The sequence below is a fragment of the Panicum hallii genome, chromosome 8 (genome assembly GCF_002211085.1).
Source record: "Panicum hallii strain FIL2 chromosome 8, PHallii_v3.1, whole genome shotgun sequence".
NCBI classification, from domain to species: Eukaryota; Viridiplantae; Streptophyta; class Magnoliopsida; order Poales; family Poaceae; genus Panicum; species Panicum hallii.
In genome coordinates, this window is record NC_038049.1 from 4409229 (window position 1) to 4415505 (window position 6277).

Sequence of the window (6277 nt, forward strand, 5' to 3'; positions counted from 1 at the left end):
TTCTTTTATTATGCTTACTGAAAGTATATTCATTTATGTTAATCATATAATCTTTTACCTCCTTGTTTTTATAGATATTTTGTCGTGAGAACTTTTTGAAGTTTTTTACGGAGAACTTGGTTGAAGATGTTTTTTCTAGAAAGTTTGTGCCAAATGCTTTTTTCAGAAAACCTTTCAAAAAAGTTCTTTAAAAGAAAGATTTCCGAACATGTATTGTATCGGGAAGTAAGATAGGGATATGAAGGGGGAGGCGTGTAGTGCCCGTATATACCCTGAGTCCCTGAAACCATCTGGCATGCATGGATTGATGGATAGACATGGAGGCTGAACACACGGACGCGAGCGATCTCAACGTGGCTGAGATGCTCTGCTTTGAGGTGGCTCTTCCGCAGGACGCGGACGCGTGCACCAAGAATACTGGCGCCATCCGCAAGGACCTGCAGTGCACGCCAAGGAGCGGGAGCTGCACCTACCACCATGGGAATAAACACAGGCAAAGGGGGAGCAGGGAGAACCAGATTTCATTTTCCAAACCTCACAAACAACACATGACACATATCGATGTATTAACCGTGACGCGCAATGCATAACTTCTGCATTCTTTTCATCAGCGGAAAGAGCTCCTACTGCCCTATGACAAAGACAAAGCAAATCTAGTATTGTACCAACTCTGATATGATTCTGGTATCCATTTTTTTATTGGAGTGTAAAGCTGAATCATACTAACAAAACAAAAGCAATGGCAATCAGAGGATCCCGCTAATATTATCATCACATATCAAATTATTGCTAGGAGAAGTTAACTAATCTCTTATACTAATGCATAAGCACAGAGCGCTCAGTACTACCGAGGGTACCTTGCAGACATCGACTGCTCCAAACTGTGTCTTCTGCTTGACTCTTCAAAACTTTGTCCTTCTCTAGTTGATGACGGACGGTTAATCACAATGCGATCGTTCTCAAATTCTGCTGCTGCCGTATCATCTTTCTTATACTTTGTGGAACCACGGAGCCCCTCTAGTGTATGTTCCACCAGTCGCATCGTTGGCCTTCCTTCACCTCTTACGTTTACACATGATGCTGCAAGTGCAGCAACTTCTTGTCCTTCTTCGCCTCCCTTCTCTATAACTTGTGGGTCTATTATCTGGACAAGGTTTCCCTCAGCAATTAGAGCAACAAAATGGGCAATAAGGCCATCACCATCGGTGGACAAATATGAAAATGGTTTCTTCCTAGCGAGCAACTCCACGAGAATTACACCAAAACTGTAGACATCACTTTTCTCGGTGAGGCGGCCAGTGTAAAAGTACATAGGATCCAAGTATCCTATTGTTCCCTTGAACCCTTGTTGTCAATCCTGTTTTCTCAATTGGAATGTACCTTGAAGCTCCAAAATCGGATACTTTTGCTGTCAATATGTCATCAAGAAGTATGTTACTAGACTTTATGTCCCTATGGATTATTGAATCTGCCGAGTGGAGATAGGCAACAGAAGTTGCTACTTCAGGTGTGATCCTCAACCTGTTGCCCCATGATAGTGACCTTGGTCCTTGATCATGGAGATGGTGGTAAAGGGTTCCATTGCAAACAAACTCATAAACCAACAATGGGACCTCAGTCTCAAGGCAACATCCAAAGAGTTTGACCACATTCCTATGGTTGATATGTGAGAGGATTGCCACCTCATTTATGAACTCATCTTTTTCTCTTTGGACGGTAATCTTTGACTTCTTAATGGCTACAACATGTAGATCCGATAAGATACCTTTGTAAACAGTACCGTGGCCTCCTCCACCAAGCTCGCAAGCTCTATCGAAGTTGTTTGTCGCCTTTGCAAGCTCATCCACTGGTATGATCATTTTTTCTGCAATGTCTGCCTTTTGGGACCGGACATCTTGCAGCAACTGCCCACGATTTTGCTTGAAGTACTTTTGTTTTAGTACTTTTACCCTACGCCACTTAAATATTATACCCAGAACCAAAAGCAGGAAGGTCGGGGCACTAGCAACAGACAAACCAATGATTAAACCTTAAAAATATGTATACACATCATGTTACCATGCATTTTCTCAAACCACGGATCGGAGAATATATACACGTATAAATGCCAAATGAAGCATCATTGAAACGTTAGTTATTACGAGGACCTAGTGGCGATCACCTTGTGGGGGAGCAGCCACCGGGCTTGGAGGGGTTGCCATAGAATCCTCTAGGGCACCGGCACTCGTGTCCACCAGGAAAGTTAATGCACTCGCCGAAGCACGGTTCGCCTGATAACACCGTGATGCTGGACTCGTCGATAACTGTACATTTCCATCCACAATGAGCAGTTGATGAGGCCCCCAATAAATTAAACGAAAATTAAGAAACATGATGCATGCCAGTAAAACAAATAATGCATAATCAGAGGAGTAAAATGATCAGTAGAGTGACCTTGGCATCCGCCGTCGAGGTAAGGGTTCCCCTGGTAGCCGGTGTTGCAGTGGCACGTGAAGCCTCCATCATCTCGCCGGCAGACTCTGTCCTTGCTCTTGCAAAGGCCACTGGGTACGTCCCCGAGGCACGGCCCCGAGCCGTTGGCAGGAGCCGTGACGCCTTGCTTAACCGCCCATCGTAGAACAAGGGGAGATGCCATGTAAAGGAACCACGAAAGATCAGTCCTGTTTAAGATCACAGACGGTCCACTGATCAGTCAGCCCGTCCTCTGAGACGAGCGCAACTGCGCGCAACAAATTACTACCATATTCCTGGCTGATGGTCCGGTTGAGCCCTTTGAACTTCAGATCATCCTTGGGCGCGCTGTCCAGCTGGGAGATGGGCGCATGGCAGCAGCCATCGCGGCCGGAACAGAACCCGCCGTGGGTGTGCTGCGTCGAGACCAGCGGCCAAGCACTAGGATCACTATTGATTTGTAGGCCGCTGGCAGAGCTGCAGGTGGAGGCGCAGTGGCTGATGCTGTCAGTGGTCTTGTTGCTGCCTTTCCTATTATACAGGGTCGCCTGCAGGTCGCACCCGAAGAGGATGAGCTCGTTCCTCGTCGACAGCATGTAGGGCTCGCCAATGTCGGGGAGGTCGAAGTAAACCACCCAGTCGCCGGCACCAGAAAGTTCGCCGTCGAAGGTGTTGCGGGTGTGATGGATGACGCGCATTGTGGAGTTGGGTAAGAAGATCTCGATGACCTCGAGTGTGCCGTTCTTGTCGAGAAGTAGCCGCGGGGGGCTATAGCTTGTGTTGCAGGTGAGGTTGAACCCCTGCAGGTAGCAGCCGGGCTCGATGCCGAAGGGGTACGGCACGCGCACGCCGGCGCAGGTGGTGCTGCAGTTGGGCTTCCCTACCCGCGCCGGAGCCACCGTCGGCAACAGTGCGTCTGCGGCAAAAATGGATATGCATGTCGGTTGATTGATGGAGCTATTCGTGCACGAAGTGCGTCGATCGCTACTACAGCAGGTCGGTTGTAGTACGTACTGACCTCTAGTACTGGAGCTAATCTTGAAGCAGCCATGCATCTTTGACGCCAGGGTTGCCATAAGTTCCAAGCGGGCAATGGCAATCCATCGACCCGATCGTGTTGATACATTCGCCAAAGCACCTACTCTCTTCACGTGGGAGCTTGCACTCGTCGATATCTGCAGCCAAACCCAATCAACCCCCCAAATTAACACATGGATGTTGGAAATCTATCTATCTATTTTCTTTGCATTTCTGTAATCGCAGTGGTGGGTAACTCAAATAAAATATCTACTCCCTGTTCCAAAATGCAGTTCATTTTGACTTTTCTAGATTCATAATGTTTACTATGCATGTAGATATAACAAATATCTTATAACATATATCTACATGCATAGCAAAATTTATGAATATAAAAATGCTAAAACGACCTACATTTTGAAACGGAGAGAGTACAAAATAAAACGTACTTCTACGTTACCCACCATCGCCGGTGACAAAAAAACAAAAACAATGATATAATTGGAATGCATAAATTGTTGCACCTTGATGCATTTAACGTCCAAAGTTGTAATTCAATGATCCATTAATGCCAAACATAATTGAAAAGGAAAATCAGAAACATAGGTACATACATCTTTATCTTTATCTCTACTTATTTCTAAAGCATACAACGTTTTCACCATGTATTACTGACGGGTGGATCCAAAGCGTATATAATAAGAACTGAATACCAATACTGTAACTAAATGGACCAGAGTACAATGAAAGCTTGAAAACACAACAAAATCCGTATCAAAAGAAAATCCATCGAAAAAAAAACAGCCCGCTCAATTCACTTGCTACTGGGACGGAAGGACTTGGTTCTTCCCGAATGTATATATATGTAATGCAAAATTAATATGGATAGATTGATGGATCAATGTATATAATTCACTTGCTACTTGATTCAAGCGCAAACCAGATTGTTTAAGTAGGAATAGCCACTAACCTTGGCACCCGCCGGCCAGGTAAGTGTTGCCGTCGTAACCTTCGTCGCATTGGCATGTAAAGCGACCTGGTTCCCCGGACGAGCAATGGCTGTGTTTGCTCTTGCAGAGCATGCGGCCTATGCCGCCGTCGCAGTCTTGGGCTCTTGGCCCTGCGGCAGGCCCCGCGTGACGCTCCACTCGAGGAGAATGGGAGCCTCCTCGAGCCCGTCGCCGCCCAGCAGCCCGTTCGCGTCGACCCACCCCTCCTCCGCGACGAACACGTTCGCCGGCCGCAGGCGCTGCTCCGCGGCGTGGCTGCTGTAGAGCCACTTGGCCTGTACCCCTTTGGGCGTGCCGCTGACGGAGACGGAAGCCTGGCAGCAGCCGCCGGTGCCGGTGCAGTACTTGCTCGCCGCCGTCGCCTCGCCCGCCGCGTCGTAGATGATGGGACCGTCCTCGCAGTCCATTACGGTGCAGAAGCTGGCGCAGCCGCCGACGATTCTGGGGGTCTTCTCCCCGATGTCGGCGAGGAGCGTCGCCACCACGTTGCAGCCGGAGACGACGAGCTCGTTGGCGTACGACGGGTGGTAGCCGTGCTCCGTGAAGCCGCGGCCGGAGGAGGCGTTCCACCCGCCGGAGGTGAGGTTGCTGGCGGTTGCGTTTAGGATGAGGCCGGCGCGCATGACGCGCACGGTTTCGTTGCGGAGGGAGATGTCGGTGACCCGGAGGGTGCCGTCTCCTAGGAGCAGCCGCGGTGGGCCCTTGCGCCTCGTGTTGCAGGTGAGGTTGAGCCCCGGCCAGTAGCAGTGAGAGCAGGGTTTACATTATCGATATATCGGAGGTCGGTGATAAACGGGAATATCGGATATATGGGAATTCTATCGGTGAACGGGAAAAAAATTCGGATAAAATTTAGAAATTTTTTTCTCTTTTTGCATAGAAATGAACATATATTCCCTTTGAACCATATCACATAAAAATCTATACCTAATAATATTGAAAGATGCGAGGACTTGACCGGCAGCGGGGTATAGCATCTGCGATATCTCTAGCAATGATGGGGAAGTTCGATCGATATGGAGTGAAAGTAAATGGAAGGATTAGAGTGAGGGTTGTCCATATGTCCTTATCCATCCATTAGTGTATCAAAAAGTATGATCACATGCATATAGATTAGTCATTTAGCAGACTAAATTTAAAACATCAATATTTTTAGGTGATAATCTAATTCTATCGGAGCCAACCGGTAAAATAGAAATATTGGAATTATCGGAGACCTATCAGTGATAATGTAAACCTTGAGCGGGAGGGCCCGAAGCCGAAGAGGTACGGCACGCTCACGTTCCCGCAGGTGGTGCGGCAGTTAGGCTGCCCCATCACCGGTGGCGGCGCTGCGGCTGCTGATGCGGCCACCGGGAGATGCAACGCTGCCATCACCACCATTAGCTCATGTTTAGTCTTTCTAGTTGGCATCCAAATATTTGATATGATCTGAACTTTCTGGATCCAAATACTCCCTAAACTTGGTATAGAGGAGGCGCCAAAAATAATACAGTAAGGAATCCCACCTATGTGATAGGGACATTGCATATATATCATATATGCAATGTGAAGGACGTGACCAATGCAAAGAGGATGACGTTATTGCAGGATACTTTCGTGGCGACTACGTACGACCAGCACAACTCACCAAACACACGCAAAAAAAAGTATGCACTTTGGAGCTACATGTGCAAGTTATATATACCGTACGTATGTTGGAGACGCATCTTGAACTTTGTGGAAAGATACCATGTGTGGTTTTTGTATGCTTCATTGCATGGCATTTAGCCTGATTGACAAGCTGGCTTCAATTTTTA

General features: G+C 47.6%; 1 pseudogene; it reads right to left on the minus strand.

Moving 5' to 3' along the window:
- Positions 1-844: 844 nt before the first annotated feature.
- Positions 845-5795, minus strand: LOC112903531 (annotated as a pseudogene).
- Positions 5796-6277: the final 482 nt, after the last annotated feature.